Here is a 26,421-nt window from a genome sequence, read left to right as displayed (position 1 = left end):
TCTCTCCTGCCAGCACCCCAACCATCCCGACAATACCGGCAAGAGGAAGCCCAAGCCCTCCTGCCGAGGCGCAGGCCCCCCCTGAACCTCCTCCCCCCCCCGACAATACCAGCAGGAGGGAGCCCAAGTTCTCCTGCCAGAAGGCAACCCCCACCCCCCAAATACGGGCAGAAGGGATCATAGGCCCTCCTGCCCATGGAGCACCCCCCCCCCCCCGATTGACACCCCCCTCAACTTACTTTAAAGTTGGATGGATGGATGGATCCCAAGCCTGTCCGGCCTGCAGGCCTACCATTCTCTGAATGGCAGGCCTAGGGCCTTAATGGGCCAGGCGTCTAAGGTCCCGTCCATAGGAGAGGCCTTAGGCGCCTGGGCCAACCCAGCCCATGTGCCTGAGGGCCCTCCCTCTTTCCTACCTACTAGCCACATCTATCTCTCTCTCTCCCTCTTACCTTCATGGTGCACTTTAACTTTACTGAGTAATTTGTTTAAGCCGCTGGAGCCTGCCTGTAGCCGCGTGCGTCTACGGGCGGAAGCTTCTTCTCTGACGCAACTTCCAGTTGCATCAGAGGAGAAGCTTCCGCCCATAGATGCACGCAACTTCAGGCAGGCTCCGGCGGCTTAAACAAATTATTCTGTAAAGTTAAAGTGCACCATGAAGGTAAGAGGGAGGGAGATAGATGCGGCTGGTAGATAGGAAAGAGGGAGGGGACCGCATGTGTTCCCTTCCTTAACTGCGGAGACAAGGCCATTCACTGCTCCACAGGGTGATGGATGGTACCCGCAGTGAGCACTTCCCCCTCCCCTCCACCACTTCAGCGGGTTACCCACAACTACTGGTGGCTAGCCGCAGGTAACAGCCACCGTGTCATTCGCTTTGCGATAGGACAAAACCTCATGCAGCATGGGGTGGTGTGTATACATGTACTTTATACATTAACATTTACACCTGTTCCCAAAAAAGGGAAAATCAATGCCTAAATGTTCTGGGAAAAGCTAGGGCCCTCTTTACAAATTACATACCCAATCCCGGACAAAATCATAAAAAAATGGACAGAACCAATAGAAATCACATTAGAATTAATAGCTCCACTAGTAGAGAAAAAACTGCCTAGAAGCAAGAATAAACCATGGTAATCAGCAGAAATAAAAAGTCTAAAAACTAGAAAGAGCTTGGAGAAAATCAGGAGATCAAGCGCTTAGAGACAGATGAAGGAACTGACATGCATATTATAACAGACAAATAAAACAAAAAACAAAATTACTACACAGTTCAGTTTATTTGATATACCGCAAATATTTGCAGAAGTAAAGTCTACAGCCCCCTTTTACTAAACCGTGCTAGCGGTTTTTAGTGCCGGGAGCCACGCTGAATGCTGCGCACTGCTCCTGATGCTTACAGGAACTCTGAGCGTCGGAAGCAGCGTAGGGCATTCAGCACTCCCTGTGCTAAAAAATGCTAGCATGGTTTAATAAAAGGGGGCCTAAGTGGTTTACAATTTTAAAAATTAAATGGGGGGGGGGGGGGAGTATAAAAACAGTTAATATCAAACCAGATTTAAGAAAGTTGTTCAAAATTTTAACAAAACTGACAAACTGCACAGCAACGACTGCCTCAAATATAGCTCACCCCACACCCAACTCCCTAGCATCATAATTTGAGAATAAGATAGAAAACATATTTAAACTATTTGATAATTGCTGGCTTTAACCTCTATAATGCACACTGAAGAACAGGTCAAATATCAGTCAAGACACTATCTAGCCTTTGAGGGCAAGATTGTCAAAAGTTTAACGTCCTCGCTAAACTATTTTCCAGTGGTTTAACCTGTACACAGTTTAGCGGCGGATTATCAAAATGGATTATCTCCGTCTTTAGCGAGGTTTCTAGCAGTCTCCGACACTGACATACAAATGGGCTCTTCAACAATAAAGTGGCCCTCCGGTGGATTCTTTAGGCCAAGCCATTTTAAAAAATGGAGATCGGCTTTTGGCGACAAAAAAAAAAATGCAACTGGTCCAGGGGTGACGGTCAATGTCAGAGACTGTTAGAAAACCCATCTGTATTGTTATGAAGCGGGCGAGATGCCCATTCTCTTTGCTGCATCACAACACCCCTTCCCTAACATCTTGGCCGCGTTTCTTCCCCCTCCTCCTCCCCCAAGCAGGAGAAGAGCTGCCCACTCTTTCCTGCTGCACTAAATAAAAAAATAATTTGATAAAAAATCCTGCCGTGACCTGACCCGAACACGCCCCCCCCCCCCCCCTCAGGCTGCAGGAGAGATGCCCACTCTTCTGCTGCACTAAATAAAAAAAAATAATAATAAAGAGATCCTGCTATGACCTGACCCAAACATTCCCCCCCTCCCCCGGCAGCAGGAGAGATGCCCACTTTCTCCTGCTGCACTAAACTACCTGCTGTAACTAGTAGTGACCCCCCTCCCCAGACTCCACCGCACCCCTCCCCCTTACCTGAACACAGAGATGGGCATCATCTAAACTTGGGATGCACCGGGGAGGAGTCTGAGGCTCTGATTGGCCCATGGTGTTTAAGGCCCCTCCTATGGGCTAATCAGAGCCTTAGTTCCCTCCCCAGATGCATCAGGAAAGTCTGATTGGCCCAGACATCTCATAAGCGGGGCCTTAGGCATCTGTGGATTTTTATGTAACAATATGTTGTTTTTGTTGATTTATTTAGATAAGCGCTCCTGCTGCAATGAAATTACCTGTGAAAGGCTATCTGGGGATTTTCAGCAGCACTTAACTAGATTATGCCACTAAATTTTCTCTCTAATAGGCCGATGTTCAAAATTTTACACTTCTAGAACCATAATCTCTCAACATCCTGCTACATAAATGTCCTGACAATTCTTATGTAATCCGCCTTGAACCGCAAGGTAATGGCAGAATAAAAATCACTAATGTAATGTAATTCCCTGGTGATCTCACAACTCGACTACTGCAATTCATTGTATCAAGGAATATGCCAGCAAGAATTAAAAAGACTGCAAATCATCCAAAATACAGCCATCTAACTAATATGCAAAGCAAAAAAATGTGATCATGTTACATCTCTTCTAATAAAATCGCACTGGTTACCAATTACACACAGAATCACCTATAAAATCTTATTACTCACATTTAAAATGAAAACTCTACATTCCCCAGGATTCATTGACAGGTTAATCATTCCTTACTGCTCTTCCAGAACACTCAGATCTAGCAATCAATATCTCTTGAATATTCCTTCCCTATGTCACCTCTTCTATGACACCACCAGAAAAAAGATTTTCTCAGTTATAGCTCCAACTCTTTGGAATTCGCTACCACTGTCGACAAATTTAAAGCTAATTTTAAAACATTTTTATTCAAAGATGTCTACGATTTGTACCTCGCCATCCAAAAAACAACATCCCTCTCATTGTATTGACCTTTTTTATTTCACCATCCTATTGCAAATTGTATATCTCCCCCACCCCTTTGCACGTTTCTATGTATTTTGTCATTGTTCATGCCTTAGTCATCAGCACCGTGATGATTTTATGATCTTATATTCTTCTTTTGTACACTGCTTAGACAATTTTTAAACGGTATATCAAATTTTTAATAAATTTGAGAAACTTGAGGCCTATTTTACAAAGCCGCGCAACCGGCTGCTGCGCGGTAACGGCCCCCTAGCCCATAGAGATTTAAAGGGCTTTGGGGCTGTTGCCGCGCGGCAGCCACTAACACGGCTTTGTAAAACAGGCTGTAGGTGCAAGAGCTGATTAGTGCTGGCATTAGAATGCACAGGATATTCAGAAGGCACCAACACTGGATACAATGCACATACCAAAGACAACCACAAATAGCCTCATTTGCATCTATTTTAATGCTATCAGCTATTCTGCCTCATGCTCAGAGAAACACTGCTCATAAAGCATTGCCCTTATGCCCTTGGAGCTGGCATTGAGTTATTTAAAGAGAGAAGAATCATCTTTTCTGAAATTCAGAAAATCTAAAACATTGTGCCCAAAAATGCTATCATGACCTTTGAAGATAAACCAGTTGTTGTAGCAAAACTTAAGAAAATTTACCTCCTTGAGCGGCAAGTTGACAAACATGGCCAAGAAATCCTATTGAAGAATGTCTCTGTAGATCTGGTCCTAGTTCTCAAAAAAAGCTGTTGCAGAGATCTTATGCACATGTGCTAAGCAAATTCCTTCCCCTTAATTTCCCATTGTTTAATGCGGTATGTCCCAGTGCTGTATGGAACAGCGCTAAGTTTTGAGCATTGGTCTGTAAAAACCTAAACAGAAACCAGCTATGTTGTGGATGGTCTGAAAATGGAGTTGAGGAGTCGTCGGCACTTATGTGGTTAATTGCTGACAAGGTAACCTAACCAAAAGAAATGGGATAGGCACTTGGGAATCTCTCGGAGAGAGAAAGAGAAAATGGTTACTGCGGATGCGCAGACTAGATGGGCCATTTGGCCTTTATCTGCCGTCATGTTTCTATGTTAAATGTATGCTGAATGAGATCCTCTGTGTATGTCGAATTAGGATAAACACACTGTACTATAAGTATGGAAAATTGTAACTCTATGTCTATATATTATGAATGTCAACATATAACCTGCTCTGTATGTTAGCCTGTAGCCCGTTGTCTATATTTTATGTATGTTAACCTGTAACCAGTTCTGAGCTTGTTGAGGAGAATGGGATATAAAATAAATTAAATAGATATAAAACACAGTCCTCTCTTTGTTTGGATTCACCTATTCAGTAAAAGGCCGAATATTGGCCCCTAACTAGCTTTCCGCACATACCTGGATATTCAATGTCATTGCTGGACATGGCATGGTTTTGACAGAGGCTAAAAAAAAAAAAATCACTCATCAGCAAAATAATAATGTGTATATATATCATATATATGATAAGGAAAATGTGGGGCTACCAATTTAACAAAAAATGAGAAAAAAAAATCCAGAACATAAAAATAATTTACTAAATAGAACTTACAAGGATTTTATTTATTTGTAAGCACAAAACAGAAGTTTGTTTTTTTTAAACAATAGTTCAAACTCATCTTACTAATTTACCAGTGCATTCATTCTATAGCCCCTCAATATCTCTCATCACATATCTCCACCTATGTTTCCCCTTGTGAACTCTGTTCATCTGGTAAGTCCATCTTATCTGTACCCTTTACCTCCACTGCTAACTCCAGACTCTGTCCCTTCTTTCTTGCTGCGCCATATGTCTGGAACAGGCTGCCAGAGTTAATATGTCACGCTCCTCCTCTAGCAGTATTCAAATCCAAGTTAAAAGCCCACATTTTGAAGTTGTATTCAACTCCCACTCACTGTCAGATACCTATAAATCATTCCTCTGACCCAGAAATTCCCTAAGTCTGAGATGTCCTGTCTGTCTGTCTAAATTAGATTGTAAGCTCTTCAGAGCAGGGACCATCTATTGAATGTTAAATGTACACCTTTCAGCACTACAGAAATGATAAATAGTAATAGTAGCAGTAGGTCTCCAGGGAAGGAATCCCTGGTTATATTGTTTTCTGAAGGCAAAGAGTATGTTGGCAAACAGAGCAGATCTGTAGCAGCCCCTCCATAAGAACTTGTTAACAACTAGATTTACTTGCTAAGAAACACATAGCACGTGTGGTGGTTTACAATTGGTTCCAAGGATTCCTTAAAACAAGAACGTACAGAGTTAAGACAAACAACACGAAATCTAACCCATGGTCAAATCCATGCGGAGTCCCGCAGGGGTCACCACTATCGCCCATTCTATTCAATCTCTTCATCTCCTCCCTCGGCACCACTTTAGACAACCTAAATGTAACATCATTCAGCTACGCAGATGACATAACTATTCTCCTCCCCTTTGAAATCCAAGACCACACCTCAACAGGACACCTGGAAATAATTCTGGATGAAGTAGAAAAATGGATGACAAACCACAAACTGAAACTAAACTCGGACAAAACCAAATTCCTAATGCTTGAAACGGACAAAAACCCATCCAAAACAGACCTAGAAATTAAAGCAACCAAATACCCAATCCAGACCTCACTCAGAATCTTGGGAGTGCTGATAGACAGATGCTGCACTATGCAGACCCAAATCAACAAAACTACCCAAAAAGCATTCTTCACAATGCGCAACTTAAGAAAAATAAGGAAATTCTTTGACAAAGAACACTACAGGATAATTGTACAATCCCTGGTACTAGGTCTCGTGGACTACTGCAATATCCTTTATCTACCATGCCCCACAAACATGATCAAAAAACTTCAAACTGTTCAGAACACAGCCCTTAGACTAATTTACTCACTCGGAAAATTTGACCACATCACCAATGCCTACCTAGACTCACACTGGCTACCGATTCGAGCCAGAATTCAATTCAAACTATACTGTCTACTCTTCAAAGTAATTAACGGTACTGCACCCACCTACCTAAATGACCGCCTAAACCGTAACCTTCCAACCAGAACAAGAAGAACACTGACATCATTCACATACCCACCACTCAAGGGTACTCACCGCAAAAAGCTTTATGATAGCCTCCTGGCAACACATGCTGCAAAACTCGAACCTTCCATCACCAGATTGTTAACCACAACATCAGACCTCAAGACATTCCGTAAAGAAATCAAAACACTGCTGTTCAAAAAGCATATACAATCTACCTAACCTCCCTCACCCCATCCCCCAAGAAACCAAAACACTGCCGTCCAAAACATCTTCCGATGTTATTAAGTCTTTACTATCATTCTGTTATTAAGTCTCTATCCTCAAACTGTATTCTCTATTGTCATGTACCATCCTGGAAATGTCCAGTTCTCTTCTTATGTAATCCGCTTTGAACCGCAAGGTACAAGCGGAATAAAAATCACTAATGTAATGTAATGTAAATGATAACATTTCCTTTATTTTTAAACTACCTGGTGCTTTCCAGCTGTATATTACTATCTATTTTTGAGAAATAAGAGAAAAATCAATGGAAAAAATGTATCATTAGGGAGAGAACATTAAGATGAATTCCTTAAAATTACATAGAATTTAGATGGTAATTATCTATTTTTTCTGCACCTATTTTTTTACAGGAAATATGCAAAAAATGTAAGCTGCAAATTGCAGGCTTGCTCTCCCTTGTTGCACTTCTGTATTTAAGTGTAAATCCAAACAAAGAAATCAATCTTATGTGAGTCTGCCAGGAATAAATTATGATTTTAATTAAGGAGAAAGAAATCTGAACAATGAACTAGATTATAAACATGAGGCTGTAACTATTCATGGTAAGAAATTCCCTGTATTCCATATCGGTACTAACACCGTAACCCCTTCTTGTCCATCTGTATGCAAATAACAGATCAACTCTTCTCTGCTCCGTCTTTTCACCATTCTATTCCCTCTTTCTTTCCAAGTGTCATATCTGTCCAGTTCTTCAATAAATGTATTTTCAAAAGTATCACCTTTGAATGGGATCATCAGAAACAGAGAAAAAGACACATAAAGGCCATATGTCCTATCCAGTCTGCCCATCCATGCCATCTACTCTTTCTCTCACTCCCTTAGCGATCCTATATATCAGGGGTGTCAAAGTCCCTTCTCGAGGGCCGCAATCCAATCAAGTTTTCAGGATTTCCCCAATGAATATGCATGAGATCTATTTGCACACACTGCTTTCATTGTATGCTAATAGATCTCATGCATATTCATTGGGGAAATCCTGAAAACTTGATTGGATTGCGGCCCTTGAGGAGGGACTTTGACACCCCTGCTAAATATGTAAGGGTACCATATTTGTGAAAACAAAAAAGAAGACACATGATTCCACCCATACTCCACCCAGATCCCTGCCCACACTCCACCACAGTCCCACCCATCTTTCACCCATTTCATTGGTTCCCCTTCCCATCCTCTGTATCCTTTTAGTGCTTTTCTCTCTCTCTCCCTCTCTCTAACTTTCCTTCCCCACAGGTGCTTCTCTCTCTCTCCTTCCAACCCCTCTCTCTCATGAGTGCTTCTTTCTTTCTTTCTCAATTTCTCTCTCCTTCCAATCCCCAACTTCATTCCTCCCCCCCCCCCCCCCACACACACACACACGTGCCCTTCTCTCACTCCATCCAACCTTCTCTCCTGCTGTTTCTACCTCTCCCCTTCCATCCAGCACTATTCTGTTCCATGCTCTTCTCTCCAGCTTTCTCTTCTTTCCATAATGTTTCTCCAGCCCTCCCTCCCTCCATACGGTTTCTTCAGCCCTCCCTCAATGCTGTTTCTCCAGCTCTCCTCCAACTTTCAACGCTGCTTCCCCTCATGACGTCTCCAACTCCCTCCCCACCTACCTCCTCCCTGGTCGAATAGGAACAAGGCGAGCCTACTGCAACCAGCCTGCCCCAGCAGCTGCCTCTTTGCAGCAACTTCCTGTTTGCCAGACCTGCAGAGAGGCGGCTTCCGGGGCAGGCCAGTGGCACCAGGCTCACCTCATTGCTGCACCAGCTACCTGAAGATTGAATTTCAACGGCTGGGGAGGAGTTAGGTGGGGGGACTCAGGAGAGCCAGCTAAACCTGGAAAGACTCCCCATTTAAAAAAAAAAAAAAAAATCCATCCAGGCATCCAGAGAGTCCTCTAAAAAGAGAACATGTCCAGGTTTCCCCTATATACAGTATACTTGTTCCAAGTTGTTTTTTTAAATTAAAAATACAGTTTTCATCTCCATCACCTCAACTGAGATGCCATTCTACAAATTCACTAAATTACTCCACAATGGAAACAAGTCAACTTAATCTCTCGATTATCCAAACAAAAGATTTGTATAAATGATTATCTCCAATCGTTGTTAGATTCTTAGGTTACTGTGCTCTCAGATGCCTGCCCTGTAAAATCATGAACGATTTTCTCTACAGCCTCTGCAGGAAAGAGGTATTTTTCATCGAGCTCAGTGCCTCTGATCAAAAAAGTGCTAATGCTTTGTGGTTAAAACTCATATAAAGTGCTATTGTGCAAAATTAATAACTGAAACCGGCACTTATCTCTTTAGTGCCAGTGTCGTTGTTGTAGCAATATGAAACACACACAATGATGGAGAAAAAGCCTCAAATAGTTTTTTTATGCCAATGATGAGGAAAAAAAGAGTAGCTTGAATCCAATTTGGATTGCTGCTGAAATCCATGACTGTATGAGGCTTTTTCTCCACCATTGTGTGTGTTAAGTATATCTACATGGGCTACCCCAACACTGGCTAGTAATATTTTTGCTTAATTATTTCTATTTAAATGACTATCATATCTCTGCTCTTCTAGCTTTCTTCCAAAATATTTATATTGAGATCTTTAATTTTGTCCCCATACACTTTGGGCTCCTTTTACAAAGGTGTGTTAGGGCCTTAATGCGCAGAATAGCGTGCGTGCTAGTCGCTACCATCTACTCTTAAGCAGGTGGTAGTGTTTCAGGTAACGCGCGCTATAGCATGTGCTAATCTGGTGCGTACGCTAAAAACACTAGCGCACCTTTGCAAAAGGAGGCCTTTATGATAAAGACCACTAACCATTTTAGTAGCTACCCTCTGTACCAACTCCAACCTGTTTATATCTTTTTGAAAGTGCAACTCCAAAATTGTTGAGGGTGGGAGCGTTTACCTCACCAGCCCATGGTAGAAACCTCCACCACAGCTTTGTAAAAACCAGCGTAATTGAGTTCTCACTAGAGCAGGGGTAGGGAACTCCGGTCCTCGAGAGCCGTATTCCAGTCGGGTTTTCAGGATTTCCTCAATGAATATGCATTGAAAGCAGTGCATGCAAATAGATCTCATGCATATTCATTGGGGAAATCCTGAAAACCCGACTGGAATACGGCTCTCGAGGACCGGAGTTCCCTACCCCTGCACTAGAGTCTTATATAGCGGCATCATCATCATCACATTTTTACACATGGTTTTGGAAGAAAAGTAAGGGAGAAAATGTGCCATTTTATGGAACATTTGTTACAAGAAAGGCAAGTTTCTGTCATATCTGACATTCAAATGCTAATGATGTTAGACAGGATAATCAGGTTTCCTTGTGAGAAACCAATAAGCAACATTCAGCACTGCTAAGAAGCAGTTCTATAGTTTTACAATTTAATACTTATGAAACAGTGTATGAACTTTTTATTAATATACTGTGGGCTCTGGCTTATCAAGTAGGGCAATGCATTTCTTCTCTGACCTTTACCTCGGGGTAACTAACATATGGAAACTTTCCTGGTTCTCAGATCAAATACATACAAATCTACATCATATTTATTCACTGCAAATATCCTGATCACTGAATCTGTCGGGGGATCCTAAGGACATAAAGCTGAGAAATACTAAAGTAGAGGAGCCAAAATGACAATTCAGTTTTTAGTTAATCTCATCTTCAAACGTTTTATTTCATGACTAATTGCAAAGCAAATATGACCCAGTCTTTAGATTCTGTCACCTTTAAAAACTGTGGATAACAAACAAACTTTACACAGGTTCCAAATGCAATTGTCTAAATACTTTTGAATTATTGAGAATTTTTACTCTTGAGAATAGGAGGGGAAGACCTCAGAAGCCTGCACCATCAAGAATATCAATTCTCTAATGATCGTTCAGCAGGACAGGTTTTTAATCATAGGTCTCATACGCCCCTCCACACCGGTTAACAGCTTAATACTCCGATTATATATTTAAATCCTTTGCTCATTTAGACCGGTGAAAGAATGAAATGCACTTATCTGTGGTTAGAGATAAGAGCCCGACGGGACCCGTTTCGCCACACTCTAGGCTTCGTCGGGGGACTTTTTTTGAGAGCTGTGAAACAACACAGAACAAAAAGACAAGCGCTGTAACATTCCATATAAACAATTGTCTTCATTTTTATACGAAATAGTACTCACTGTGTTCAGTTTAGACAAACACTTCAAAAAATGGCGCCGGTGGCGCTAAGACGCCTTAGCGCCACCGGCGCCATTTTTTGAAGTGTTTGTCTAAACTGAACACAGTGAGTACTATTTCGTATAAAAATGAAGACAATTGTTTATATGGAATGTTACAGCGCTTGTCTTTTTGTTCTGTGTTGTTTCACAGCTCTCAAAAAAAGTCCCCCGACGAAGCCTAGAGTGTGGCGAAACGGGTCCCGTCGGGCTCTTATCTCTAACCACAGATAAGTGCATTTCATTCTTTCACCGGTCTAAATGAGCAAAGGATTTAAATATATAATCGGAGTATTAAGCTGTTAACCGGTGTGGAGGGGCGTATGAGACCTATGATTAAAAACCTGTCCTGCTGAACGATCATTAGAGAATTGATATTCTTGATGGTGCAGGCTTCTGAGGTCTTCCCCTCCTATTCTCAAGAGTAAAAATTCTCAATAATTCAAAAGTATTTAGACAATTGCATTTGGAACCTGTGTAAAGTTTGTTTGTTATCCACAGTAAGGAGGTTCAATTCCATTTCAACCGTATGGTAGTTTTACCTTTAAAAACTGGCCACATTAATGAGCCTTTTTGTGCTTTCCAACATAAGAAATGTCAGAAACTATTATGTAAAATAGTTGTGTCTTGCTATCTGTCTTTCTATCCATCTTTCTGGGGAATAAGCCCAATATGCCCAAATAATGCATAGAAAATCAAATTTGGCTTGTTGAAAGATAATGGGCATATCTGACAAATCCCCCAAAAATGAAATATTAAATCAGTATTTCTAGAGAACTTATCCTACCAAAAAATATTGTTGCTTTACTATGGGAGGTAGTAAGTGGCTGCAGAATGTAGACAGACATGGGGAAGAAAGTATTAGTTTGAACCCACAACCTTAGGTGCTGAGGCTTTAGCTCTAAATCCTGCGCCACACTCTCAGATATAGTGTGGTAGAAGATAGCATGGCAAAAATTGTCTGACAGATGACACCAATACACACATGTTAACATAAGAACATAAGAAGTGCCATACTGGGACAGACTGAAGCTCCATCAAGCCCAGTATCCTGTTTCCATCAGTGGCCAACCCAGGTTCCAAGTACCTAGCTAGATCCCAAGTTTACCCTAAGCCCTCCCAAAATACACCTTCAACATGCCCCCTTGGAATTTAGATGACCAACCTAGAAAAATGTCTAAAATGTGGGTTTTGAAAATAGTGATTTGGATGTTTTAACAGGAAAAACATAAATATGTTTAGTAAATATGCTGATGAGTGCAGTCGGTTGACATGTTATTGAGGGATAGAGAGTAAGGGGCAGGGAGGAGGAATTTTGGGGAAGGGGGAGATAGTGGATGATTTGGTTCTGGGAAGGGGGATTAGATGACAAGGGGAGTATATCTTGACCAAAACTTATTGTTCGATGCTCAACTTGATGCTTTAGTAAAGTTTTTTCACGCTACGGAAGCTTTGCACAATTAAAGCTTATTTTGACTTTTCGTCTTTTAAATTGATTGTGTTCTGAATACTTTAGATCAGTGGTATTCAACCCAGTCCTCAGGGACCACCTGGCCAGTTGGGTTTTCAGGATATCCACAGTGAATATGGATGACAGATTTTGAAAACCCAACTGGCCCGGTGGTCCCTGAGGACTGGGTTGAATACCACTGCTTTAGACTATTGCAACATCATTTATCTAGGTTCTTAAAAAAAAAAAAAAAAAATCATTAGGAGGATGTGAATCATCCAAAATACAGCTGTGGGTCTAATTTTCACTCTAAAAAAAATCAAAATATTTAACACCATACTATCAAAAGTTGCATTGCCTTCCAGTAAAGGCAAGAATAATTTTTAAATTGGCCTGTATTTGTTATAAAACATTATATGGTCTTATACCAAGTTACCTTTTAGATCATTTTGAACTAATAAAAAACAGACATTTTTCACAAAACACAACTTTATTTTTTTTCCTCTTCAATAAAAGGTTGTGTATAGAAAAGATTTCTTAATATAACCCTATCCTTTCAGGCAGGACTTTGGAACAAATGTTTTAGTGGCTTGATCTTAAATTCTTCTTTTTACCAGGCCTTTATAAGGTAGTTTAAAAAACTTATCTGTTTGATGAATATTTATACCATATTTTTTGCTCCATAAGACGGACTTTTTCTACCCCTAAAAAGGGGGTGGAAAAGTGGGTGCGTCTTATAGACCGAATACACCTTCCCTCCCCCCCCCCACCCCAGTACCTTTTAACTGGCGGTGGTCCAGTGCGGTCTCCTGCTGGACGGCAGCCTCTCTCACTGCAGAGCAGCACATAAGGCAAGAGCGTGACCTTTGCGCTTCCTGCCTGGTCCCGCGTCGCTCCATGATTGGCTGCCATCAGTCACAAAGTGGGTTCCAAAAACACATACATAGTAAAAAAATGCAATACACACATATGTGTAAATATAGTCTTATCTTAACTGCCTTGTCCTACATAAAATTAAATCACAAAAATAAACCACCCCACTCAGTCATACAATACTTACTCCAGTGCCACAATTACCCACCCCAGTCTCTTTTTATCGTTTATACACTCAAGTTGTGAAACTACATTTTCTTCTCTCTCCATCTGACAGAACAGGTGATGTTTCAACAAACATTTAAATGTGCCAAGATTCCCTTGCTGACATATGTAACCCCGGGAGTTTATTCCACTCTTCTGGGCCTGCACATGAAAATGTCACAGCCCTCATGGTTTGCAACTGCAACTCCTTTCTAGATGATTTAATCAAATCACTGTTACCAGCAGAATGTAACTTTAGGAGTGAAGTCTGACAGGTATCGTGGCGACAATTTATGTATTGCTAAATAGGTTAGCAGCAGCAATGTATACCTCACTCTATACTCTACCTTAAGCCAGTACAACTTGATGTAAAACTCTAATACATGATCGCACCTTGATAACCTAAATAATGTATGGATAACAGAATTCTGTGCTACCTACAACACTGTTAATATAGTGGACATAACCCAGAAACACTATATTTCTGTAGTCTAGACTTGAAAGCACAACTGACTGGAGGACCTATTTGAAGTCACTACCAGACAAATAGTAGTGTAAATTTCTTACAAGTCGCAACTTGAACTACATTTTCCTTAATCAGCATCTGTACATGTAATCAAAACGTTACTTGCAAATCAAGGATCATTCCAAGATAGCGCATCTCCTCAGAAAATTGCAAAGCAGTATACAGAATTTGAACAGGGGCCATTGACAACTCATTTGGATTTTTGGATAATAACATCACTTTTGTTTTTGCTATGTTGAGCCTCAGTCTACTCATATCCATCCAATCCCTTAGTCTCAACATGATCTCACTTAATCTTTCACAAGCTTCATCCATTGTACTCTCCACAGAGAAAAAGAACTGAATGTCATCAGCATATAACCAGTAAGATACCCCATGATCACGTAACAATGTACATAGTGGTCGGAGATAAACATTAAAGAGCACGGCAGACAAGGATGACCCCTGTGGAACACCAGTTTTGACAACTCATCGTGTACCTCTGGACATTGTGTATTTGGATTTCAGTAAAGCGTTTGACAGTGTCCCACACCATAGACTATTAAACAAGATGAAATCGATGGGGTTAGGTGAGAAACTAACGGCATGGGTCAATGATTGGCTGAGTGGAAGACTTCAGAGGGTGGTGGTCAATGGCACCCTCTCTAAGACATCGGAGGTGACTAGCGAAGTGCCGCAGGGCTCAGTCCTGGGACCATCCCTTTTTAACATATTCATAAGGGACTTAACCTGAGGGCTTCAGGGAAAAGTAGCGCTGTTTGCCGACGACGCCAAACTGTGTAATATAGTAGGTGAAAGCGATCTCACGGATGGTATGGCGCAGGATCTGATCAAGTTGGAAAACTGGTCCTCAACATAGCAGCTGGGCTTCAACGCAAAGAAGTGTAAGGTGATGCATCTCGGCAGCAGAAATCCATGCAGAACATACACCTTGAATGGAGAAACACTAGCTACGACCTCAGAAGAACGGGACTTGGGAGTAATCATCAGTGCAGACATGAAAGCTGCCAAACAAGTAGAGAAGGCCTCATCCAAGGCAAGGCGGATGATGGGATGTATCAATAGAAGCTTCGTCAGCTGTAAACCTGAAGTCATAATGCCACTGTACAGAACCATGGTGAGACCTCATCTGGAGTACTGTGTGCAATTCTGGAGGCCACATTACCGTAAAGATGTACTTCGAGCCGAGTCAGTCCAGCGAATGGCCACTAGGATGGTCTCTGGACTGAAGGGTCTCTCATACGAGGAAAGACTGGGCAAGTTGCAGCTCTACTCTCTAGAGGAGCGCAGGGAGAGGGGTGACATGATTGAGACATTTAAGTACGTCACAGGTCGTGTCGAGGTGGAAAACGACATATTCTTTCCTAAGGGACCTTCAGTCACAAGGGGGCACCCGCTCAAACTCAGAGGAGGGAGATTTGGTGGTGACACCAGGAAGTATTTCTTTACAGAAAGGGTGGTGGATCACTGGAACAAACTACCGGTGCAGGTGATCAAGGCCACTAGCGTGCTCGACTTTAAGAATAAATGGGACATCCACGTGGGATCTCTACGTGGGTCGAGCAGCACTCTGACTTAATTGGGTGGGACAGTAGAGTGGGGTGGGACAGTAGAGTGGGCAGACTTGATGGGCTATAGCCCTTTTCTGCCGTCATCTTTCTATGTTTCTATGTTTCTACCTCGATCTAGGAGATGATTTGATTTATAAGACTAAGGGGTCCTTTTACTAAGGCGCGCTAGCCAATATAGCGCACGCTAAATATACATGCGTGCTAAACGCTAACGCGTCCATTATAAGTCTATGGACACGTTAGCATTTAGTGCATGCTAATATTTAGCGTGCGCTAAAATGCCACCTTTGTAAAAGAGGGGGTAAGAATTAGATTAATTAAACTGTGGAATTCATTGCTGGAAAATGTGCTGAAATCAGTTAGCTTAGCAGGGTTTAAAAAAGGTTTGGATAATTTCCTGAAAGAGAAGTCCATAGGCCATTATTGAGATGGCTTGGCATAGAATCTGTTTTGCTACTTGGGATCTAGCTAGGTGCTTGAGACCTGTTTTGGCCTCTGCTGGAAACAGGATACTGGGCTTGATGAACCTTTGGTCTGACCAAGTATGGCAATTCTTATGTTCTTAATATATAACTTTTTATGCACTAAAATTTTCATCCCTCTATCATTACAGGAGAAAGTGCCAACTCACCTACCCAGTCACAGAGCAGCTTTTTATAAGCTAAACTTAAGTGAATCTCTTATAAGAAGACTAATATATGATTCACAAAGGAAGAAGTGAAGTTCCACATCCACAGTGCCCAATCAACAGTTCACTAAAATTGAGTTTTCTCCACTGGATCATAGAAACATAGAAATAGACGGCAGATAAGGGCCCATGACCCATCTAGTCTGCCCACCTTAATGTCTCTCCCCTACCTTTGCCCTGTGAATAGATCCCATGTGCCGATCCCATTTGGCCTTAAAATCAGGCACGCTGCTGGCCTCAATCACCTGTAGTGGAAGACTATTCCAGCGATCAACCACTCTTTCAGTGAAAAAGAATTTCCTGGCGTCACCTCGTAGTTTCCCGCCCCTGATTTTCAACGGATGCCCTCTTGTTGTCGTGGGACCCTTGAAAAAGAAGATATCTTCCTCTGCCTCGATGCGGCCCGTAAGATACTTGAACGTCTCGATCATGTCCCCCCTCTCTCTGCGCTCCTCAAGCGAGTATAGCTGTAATTTGTCAAGCAAATGTTACAGCAGTCCCAAGTATCCAACTGTAAAAATTTCACATCCAAACTCTCCTTTTTGAAGTACCTCATTACCCTGGTATGCTTGATTTGAAATAGTACCCTGTCTACATTAAAAGTAAGTATTTTAAGATTAGCCAATCCCTTGTTTTTCAAATGGTTGGCTGCCTAGTTGTATATGACTGATGTAATGCTCCCTTCTAGTCTCCCAGAACAAGAGCTTCTTGGAATCTAATCTAATCTAATGCTTGGTTTTACATATCGAGTCATCATTCTGTGAAAGCTTGACTCGGTTTACAATATAGTTAACTTAAACAAATAAGAACATTAAAAAATAAAAGCAAATTACGAAAAAGTAAATTTTAAAAATGTTTGGCAAATAAAACAATTTTTAAAGATTTACGAAAAAGTTGAAGTGAGCCAGAAATTCTTAAAAAAAGATGGAAGGTCATTCCAAAGTTGTAAAAATTTAAAACTCAAAGCATGACTGAAAATCTTAACTCCTTTGATCCCTTTCCTGGAAGGAAGGGATAATTTAAATTTTTGGTTACCTCTTGAAAAAGAGAATCTATAAAGTTTCAAGTTTATTAGGATTTTATCTACCGCCTATCAAGCTTATCTAAGCAGTTTTACAATCAGATATTCAAGCATTTTCCCTATCTGTCCCGGTGGGCTCACAATTTATCTAAAGTACCTGGGGCTATGGAGGATTAAGTGACTTGCCCAGGGTCACAAGGAGCAGCGTGGGATTTTAACTCACAGCCCCAGGGTGCAGAGGCTGTAGCTTCAACCACCGCGCCACACACTCCATGATTCCATGATAAAGGAATAAGATGAGTAGGAATTCTATATAAAATTTTAAAAGCCACACAAGGACACTTAAATTGAACTCTGAAATAAGCTTGGAGCCATTGAAGACTCTGGAGCAACGGAGTCACATGATCAAATTTACATTTCCCAAAGATCAATTTCGCAGCAGTATTCTGAATCAGCTGTAATCTATAAAGGCAGGTTTCTGTGATACTGAGGTAGGTAACATTACAATAGCCCATACGAGATAATATAATTGACTGAACTAAAGTAGGAGTCAAGAAAGACTCCCAAAATCTTAGCAGAAAACTCGATTTGTAGAGAGGATCCAGAAACCAGGGCTACAGAAAGAGGAAGATAGTCCAGTTTTGGACCTAACCATACTAACTTAGTTTTAGTTGTGTTAAAGCTTCATCCGAATGGACTGAGCTCAGACTTGAAGTTTAGAGATACAAAGATTTACTTTAGATACTAGATCAGTAGTATCCAGATCTATCTCAATCAGTATGAATATATCATCCGCATAAGTGAACAAAGTTTCCCAAGTTGACGGCTTAAAGATGTTCAAAATAGTCATATAAAAATTAAATAAGATTGGAGAGAGTGGGGAGTCCTGAGCAACCCCGCAAGGGGGCTGCCAAGAGTCGGAAGCCTCTCTCCTCTAAAGTGGATCTTAATTCTTTGTCCCCTTCTCCCTGCATGCATGATCCCTTATTGGACATCAGCCCCCTCCCCTACCTCACTTTTCTTCTCCAGATTCTTCCACCCAACTATTACATTTGCTCTACTGTTTCATGTACACATTTCCTATCACTCAACCAGCATACAATTCCCATTCACTCACCTGTCCACTCCTTTATGCCCTTCCCCTACCAACCCCAACAGAAAGCCCAGAAAAAATGGCATCCTATCCTGCCTGCCTTTCTTCCTAACTTTTCTCCCCTTCCCCCACCTTTTCAGTTGCTATGGAAAGCAAACTTAAAGATGACCCTTGTTACCACAGGCAGCCAGTGTAGTTTTTTGTAACATGAGCTTACATGGTCCAATTTCTTGAGGCCAAAGATGCGACAGACTGCCGCGTTCTGGACGATTCTCAGTCATTTGGTAGTTTTCTTATAAGATCCCAAGTATATAATATTGCAATAGTCTAGAGTACTTAAGATTATAAAGATTGAACCAGCAGTCGAAAAGAGAGGAAATTGAAGTAATGTTTAATGGTACAGAATTTCCATAAGGTGAAAAAACATTTTTTAACCTGAACGTTGGTGTGATCTTCAAAAGTCCAGCTTCGCTCCAAGATGACACCAAGGATTTTGATTATAGAGTTAATTGGGTAGTCTGACCCATTTAGCTTCAGAGAGGTGTTTGTGATCTTGTTATTGGGACTTGTCAAATTCCAAATTCAGTTTTAGTTTAAATTGCGTAGTCCATTGTTCTACCCGTGTAAGGACAGATGAGATGAATTGTTTTGTCTCTTGGGTCAGTGAGGTTATGGGAATAATTATTGTGATGTCATCCACATATATATATGATTTCAATTTTAAATTGGATAGCATATTTCCCAATGATGCCATGTAGATATTGAAGAGTGAAGGGGAGAGTGGGGAGCCCTGAGGAACTCCACCGGGGTTACTCCAAGCCTGAAAGAAAGTTCCTTCGCTGTAAACCTGGTAAGAACATTTTTTAGGAAACCTTTGAACCAATTTAGTACCTGACCAGAAATGCCGATGGAGTCAAGGCATCTAAGCAAAGTGTCATGGTCAACGAGGTCAAAGGCACTGCTCAAGTCAAACTGCAGTACCAATGCGCTTTTGCCCCGGGAAAACAAATGGAAAAGATGATCAGTCGTGGAAGCTAAAACTGTTTCGGTGCTGTAATTTGTATGAAACCCTGACTGGGAATCATGTACAATTTCTCTAAATATTTAATGAGATTGATGTTAACCAGATCTTCCATTTGTTTTTTTAAAAATGGTATGTTGGCGATAGGTCTGTAGTTGGCAGTCAGGGAAACAGACTCCTTAGAATTTTTGATAGGAGGAGTCACAAGGATGTGCCAGTGCACATGCATGAAGAGACCCAATTGAAAAATTCAGCCTTGAAAGGGGTGGGAGCTGATTTCCTAATAGTCGGTGGGCAACTGTCCAATAAGCAATTTATATAGTTTGCATAAAGTTTGAGAAATTGGTTCCAATTTGGATTTTCAAAATGATTCCAGATCATGTCGACAGGTGAGCTTTCTTTTTCTATGGCAATTAGAGTTATTGGTAAATCTATGCTTGCACCTACAAGAGACGATCTCAATTTAAGGACTTTTGTAGCAAAATAGTCGGCTAAGTTCGCAGCAAAGGGAGGGGAATCTGAGTTGGAACGTTTGTGTAAATCAATGTCAAACAGAGAGTTGACGATCAAGGTTATCTAAGTGGTTTTACAATCAGGTACTCAAGCATTTTCCCTATCTGTCCCGGTGGGCTCAACAATCTATCTAACCTACCAGGGGCTATGGAGGATTAAGTGACTTTCCCAGGGTCACAAGGAGCAGCGCAGGGTTTGAACCCACAACCCCAGGGTGCTGAGGCTGTAGCTTCAACCACTGCGCCACACAGTCCTCCAATCATGTTGGGGGCAAGGATGATCAGGAATTATGCTGGAACGTTGGGAAGATTAGCAAGGGTGCAGTGAGACAGAGTATTCTGGACTACAGTTGAGAATGAATCCTAGATTGGTGTAATCTATTATCTGGTGAGCAATGTGAATGAGCTGGTCTAGCGCCAGTTTTCCAGAAGGAAGTCATAAAGCCAACCATACTGGCAGAGAGTTCAGAACATGGTTACTGAAGAACAGGTTCAGGCATGTAGTCGAAGCAGTTTAGAGAAGAAAGGTAATGCCATTGTCAGCAGTTCTATGATGAAATTTCTTGCGCTGCCTATGTGACTAATTTGACAAGCACTAAGGCCCTGATTTTTATAAAAGGCATCTACAGGTAGGCACCTAGATGATCTAGGCCAAAAAAAACCCTGGCTTAATATTATTTATTTAAAAAAATTATATCTAGGCAGTTCACAAAAGTACATATAAAATCACTACAAAAAAATCACAACAGATAATATACAACATGTAATATTGGTGCCTAAGTCAATTTAGATGCCTCTAGGCATGTTTCTACACTGCATGAATGGCAAACAAAACTAAATGACTGACAATTTTAGTTTTGTTTTTAATTAACAAATGCCTTTTAAAAAACCTGGCTAGAGCTGTGGTGAGTTTGAGCTACACTCGTGTGATTATTTTGTTGTCTGCCTATTGCTGCACCTTTTGTGCTTCCATCGCTAATTGGAGCAACATGTTTCCTGGATCATCTTTGTTTGTTGACCTTGATGTAAAAGGCAATTCGCAGAGGAAATCATTAGCATTGCTTGCAGCTGGCAGGTGTAGAGCAGAAGCTTTCAAAAGAGAGAGAGAAAGAAAAAATAAAAAGCCAACAACACTAGCTTTGTGATGCAGTGTTTCATAGAATGCCAAAACTCGGAAATTGGGCTGCGCTCTCCCAGAAAGCTCACCATCTGTTTTCTTAGCCATAGGCTGAGCTCCAGCAGTGACCCATGCATCCATACATTAAAGAAATTTAATAATGCATCATTCTTTACCTGCTATAGCATATAGAAACATGACAGCAGATAAAGGCCAAATGGCCCATCTAGTCTGCCCATCCGCAGTAACCATTATCTCTTTCTCTGTCTAAAAGATCCCACATGCCTATCCCAGGCCCTCTTGAATTCAAACACAATCTCTGTTTCCACCACCTCTTCCGGGAGACTGTTCCACGCATCTACCACCCTTTCTATAAAAAAAAGTATTTCCTCAGATTACTCTGGAGCCTATCACCTCTTAACTTCATCCTATGCCCTCTCATTGCAAAATTTCCTTTCAAATGAGACTCGACTCATAAACATTTATATTACGTAGGTATTTAAAATGGCTCTATCAAGTTTATTTAAAATTTCTTATACTGCCTAATCAAACCTTCTAGGCCAGTGGTTCCCAACCCTGTCCTGGAGGACCACCAGGCCAATCAGGTTTTCAGGCAAGCTCTAATGAATATGCATGAGAGAGATTTGCATATAATGGACATGACAGGCATGCAAATCTGCTCCATGCATATTCATTAGGGCTAGCCTGAAAACCCGATTGGCCTGGTGGTCCTCCAGGACAGGGTTGGGAACCATTGTTCTAGGTGGTGTACAAAAATGTTAAAATTGTCTATTAACTAAAATACATTTTAAAAACACACAACACTGGAGAAAATACTAGCTTTAAAAGACTAAAAATTAAAAAATTACAGAGACAAGAGGGAAAGAAGGGCTAGAACTACAAATATGTAAAGAAAAAGAAAACATGTAAGGGAAAGAAACAATAGGGAGGGGAGCAGGTATTAGGAATCCTTCTAGGTACTAGATACTATCATAGCTCCCCTCTCCCGCTTTCCTCCAAAGTATACAGATTGATATTTTTAAGTCTGTCCCCATACGCCTTATCACAAAGACCACACACCATTTTAGCAGCCTTCCTCTGGACCGACTCCATCCCTTTTATATCTTTTTGAAGGTGCAGCCTCCAGAATTGTACACAATATTCTAAATGAGGTTTCACCAGAGTCTTATACAGAGGCATCAGTACCTCCTTTTTCCTACTGGCCATATTGCCTGCCAATGAGTTTTCTGTACACTCAGGCTATAAATGAATGTTGAACTGGAGGTTTCTCCTCAACTGCTTGGTTCACTCAGTTAATCTGCTACCATCTCAGGTTTATATTAGCATGTTTGAAACGTATAAAGAGAAGCGCCAGTTGTGATTGCTTCAGCTCTGGCTATTCTCCATTCACATATCTTTCATAGTCATTAAAACTTTTAAACAAGTTATCTTAAGTGGAAAATGTATTTCATATTTGCTTACTTTGTGCTTCGGTCAGAAATTGAGCTTTCAGGTGCAGACTCCCAAGGAATTTCTTTAGGAAACATAAATGCCTGTGGGTGAACAGGTTTAAATGGAGAATGGTTATTTTTCCAACAACATAAGACCAAGAGGACACTACATAAAACTAATGACCAGAAAATTGAAAAGAAATCTTAGAAAGTTTTTAGGCAATGCAAAATTATGCAGTGGAATTGGTTGGCAGCATATGTGATCAAAGCAGCAAAGATTACAGAGTTCCTAAGAAATTTGGATAAGTTCCTGGAAGAAAAGTCCATAAAACATAATAGTCCTATACTGTAGATTTGGGAGAGCCATTGCTCATTCTAGAAATGAGCTATGAGAAATACCTGTATATTTTAGGATCTACTGGATACTTGTGACCCAGATTGGATACTGTCCATGAAACTAGTGGACTTTAGTCGGAGACTGCATGACTTTTTTATGCTCATGAAGAAGCTCTTTAATATGCAGCCAAGTGAACCTATTTAGCCTTATTTCTTCTGAATATTCATAGTTGATGATGTCATCATGAATCTTGGACCAGCACCATCTTGCAATTTCTCTCTTGGATTTCAGAGGGAGAGAAGTTTGTTAGGAAGGTGTAGGGTTCAGAGGGAAAATGGGGGAATGTCCAAGCTTAGAGAGAAAGCAAAGAGCATGCGCGGGACCCAGGTACAGAGGGGTTAGGGCAGAATACCTGAGTAGGTTAGGAAACAACTGGATAGATTGGGAAACCAGGTTAGGTTAGGAAACAACTGGGTTAGGCACTAATTTAGTTTGTGAAAGAAAAGCATCAGATTCTGCGATACAGAGAAGATGGATTCCAAAGTGAGAATTTTGATAGAAAATAAATTGCAAAGATCTCAGTAGAGACAGGGATAAGGGTTAATGCAAGGCACGTACCACATGAACTGCTATATGAGAGAACCACTTCAGTTCTCTGAGTCCATAAAGATTGAAAAATGACTGGCTCAGCTGCAATGTTCACTGACTATCTAATACAGGCTATGGTATGTGTACTGTATTGTGTATATTTAACAATAGCATTCCTACAATTACACAGTAAACACAAATAGTCTCATTTAATCTTGTCAATGTTTGTTAGAGGTAGTTCTGGGAATAAAAGGAATACTAGATTTGCCATGCTGGATCCCGGCCCTGCGCAGGAGAAGAGAGACCATCCCCAAGGAGAAGGGCCCTTCCAAACCCCCCCTGAATAAAACCAACAGCTTTAGCATCTGCTAAAAAAGGGGGGTGGGCGAAGCACACTGAAACCCCCCCCCAAGACAGATTTACATGTCTATTTGTTTAGTTTTCATTTAAAATTTCTTAGAATTCTATTGTTTAACTGTTTCTCTTTCCATTCTATTTATATGCCTTCCTCTACCTTTTCTTTTTTCCTCACTTCTAATGTTTATTTTTCTTTTTACATTTCTATATTTGATTTAATTCTTAAAATTATTTTCTATTTAATTAGTTTCTTTCCATTACATTATTATTTTGGAATGTACGTTTTGTTTTTAACAGTATGGTTTTGAGAGTTCAATGTATTCTTGTTAGGATGCTTCATATCTCATTTTTTTCCTCTATCTTTATTTTCCTCTCTATTATTTTGCTAATTTGTTTGTTCTTAGGTACTTTAGTTAGATTGTGAGCCTTCGGGACAGTAAGGGAATTTCAAAGTACCTATTCTATATTTATTTATCTTATTTTTATTGTATCCTTTAATGTATATTTCTCTGTAAACCTATATTACTTATAATTTTAATGCACCCTATTGTTTATTTTCTGTAAACCGCTTAGAATCCTAACAGAGTTTAGCAGTATAAGAAATAAATTACATTACATGTTACGTATGCCATGCTATGTTTGTGTATTGTGACCGGGTAAGACCTGGACTGGATTCGCCAGAGTCCTGACCTGGGTCATCCAAGCCTCAGCCAAGCGGTTGAATGAGGCATGGAGGGTACAAGGGTGTCTGCATCAAATAAAAGGTCCAGCACATGTGCTTAGTGTGAATTTTAAGATGTTTTTATTTTCTGGCTTTGTACTATAGTGCAATTCAAAACATTTTTTTAAAAACCTCTCATTGGTGGCTAAACAGCCTGTTAGCCCACCATGCTTATTCACTTTACAGTTCAAGAAAATCTGGCAACTTCAAACAGCTTGCCTCTGGAGCAATTCTCAGGGTGTGATTAACTTTCTCACCCTGAGCATGGGATTCTTAACTCTTCTGTTACCTTTAGTTAAATCAGAAGCAGTAATTCTTAATTTTTCTGTTACTTTGTTTTGTGAGGCAACACCACATTATTAGAAACAGCTTTTACTTCCCTCAAACTTCACTCTGTGACCCTGACTTCAAATATGCTTAATTCCTCAGGCTCCATTTCAATATTATTTACTAACATTTCTTCTGGCATTTCCATATCATATTCAGTACCTTCAGCAGAATGATTAGAGGCTTCAGTTCTGAGGTTTTCTATATGCTTGCTTTGGGATGTGCCAGTCTCTGCCTTCTAAATCCAGGCTTGCACAGGTCTGCTTCTCTGCAAGGATTCAGGTATGCTGTAAGTTTGTGGCTGCCTCCCTAGCTTAGAGACCACACCTTTTTCTCTAGCATTGGGCTGATTGTCTCTAGAAACACCTGTGGTTCTCTGATGCTTTGCTAATGAGCCTGGATAGCTTCACTGCTGACTAGCCCTGCCCCCAGCAGAGCTGATTGCAGGAGCTAATCCCTTTGTAGGTTTTGCTATCACCGGCCTGGTGCCTGCTGGTACTTGTAGTTCTTTGCCTTTAGCATTCCCTACACTAGAACTAGGCAAGTATAATTGGGTCACTTAGGCTGCCTTTCACTGGGGATAAATTATTCAGGACAGTTTTCCTAATCTGCCTGCTTCTAGGAGCAGGTTTAGGGATAATTTTAGAGCCCTGAAGGGTTTCTTCCAGCATGACAGGACTCTCCCTGTCACAGTATATAATAATAATAAATTTATATACCGAAATACCGCACGGTTCAGTGCAGTTTACAATAAAAGGTAAGAACTGTAAAAACAAAGCGAATTTGCACCACAAAACACAGTACATTATATATAAAATATAACATTAAGAAATTATTAACTTATCTAGATTACCGTATTTTTCAGTCTATAAGATGCACCTGACCATAAGACGCACCTTTGTGTAGAGGAGGAAAAATCAAGAAAAAAAATTTGGTTCAGAATTCTTTTTTCTTGGTTTTTCCTCCTATACACATAGGTGCATCTGATGGTCTGGTGTGTATGGTGCTGGGAAGGCCGAAGCCCACAGCCCGAAACGGCCGTTTAGCAGGAAACATAGTAAAATAGTAACATAGTAGATGACGGCAGATAAAGACCCGAATGGTCCATCCAGTCTGCCCAACCTGATTCAATTTAAAATTTTTTTTTTTTTCTTCTTAGCTATTTCTGGGCGAGAATCCAAAGCTTTACTCGGTACTGTGCTTGGGTTCCAACTGCCGAAATCTCTGTTAAGACTTACTCCAGCCCATCTACACCCTCCCAGCCATTGAAGCCCTCCCCTGCCCATCTTCCTCCAAACGGCCATACACAGACACAGACCGTACAAGTCTGCCCAGTAACTGGCCTAGTTCAATCTTTAATATTATTTTCTGATTCTAAATCTTCTGTGTTCATCCCATGCTTCTTTGAACTCAGTCACAGTTTTACTCTCCACCACCTCTCTCGGGAGCGCATTCCAGGCATCCACCACCCTCTCCGTAAAGTAGAATTTCCTAACATTGCCCATGAATCTACCACCCCTCAACCTCAAATTATGTCCTCTGGTTTTACCATTTTCCTTTCTCTGGAAAAGATTTTGTTCTACGTTAATACCCTTTAAGTATTTGAACGTCTGAATCATATCTC

General features: G+C 40.9%; 1 long non-coding RNA gene across 2 annotated transcripts in view; it reads right to left on the bottom strand.

Annotated features, from left to right (window-relative positions):
- LOC117357791 overlaps nt 1-25,096 on the bottom strand; it is a 108,951-nt gene extending 83,855 nt beyond the window's left edge. The window contains exons 1-4 of one of the 2 annotated variants that reach the window (XR_004538858.1): nt 24,960-25,096; nt 22,499-22,569; nt 13,169-13,295; nt 4,808-4,854 (exon numbers count right to left, since the gene is read on the bottom strand). This is a non-coding gene — a long non-coding RNA (uncharacterized LOC117357791). Of the gene's footprint in view, nt 1-4,807; nt 4,855-13,168; nt 13,296-22,498; nt 22,570-24,959 lie in introns of those variants that run through there. The other variant, XR_004538857.1, reaches the window with a different exon arrangement.
- Between the last annotated feature and the right edge of the window lie 1,325 nt (nt 25,097-26,421).

Source organism: Geotrypetes seraphini, chromosome 3, assembly GCF_902459505.1.
Source record: "Geotrypetes seraphini chromosome 3, aGeoSer1.1, whole genome shotgun sequence".
NCBI classification, from domain to species: domain Eukaryota; kingdom Metazoa; phylum Chordata; class Amphibia; order Gymnophiona; family Dermophiidae; genus Geotrypetes; species Geotrypetes seraphini.
This window is presented reverse-complemented; position numbering and strand designations above follow the sequence as displayed.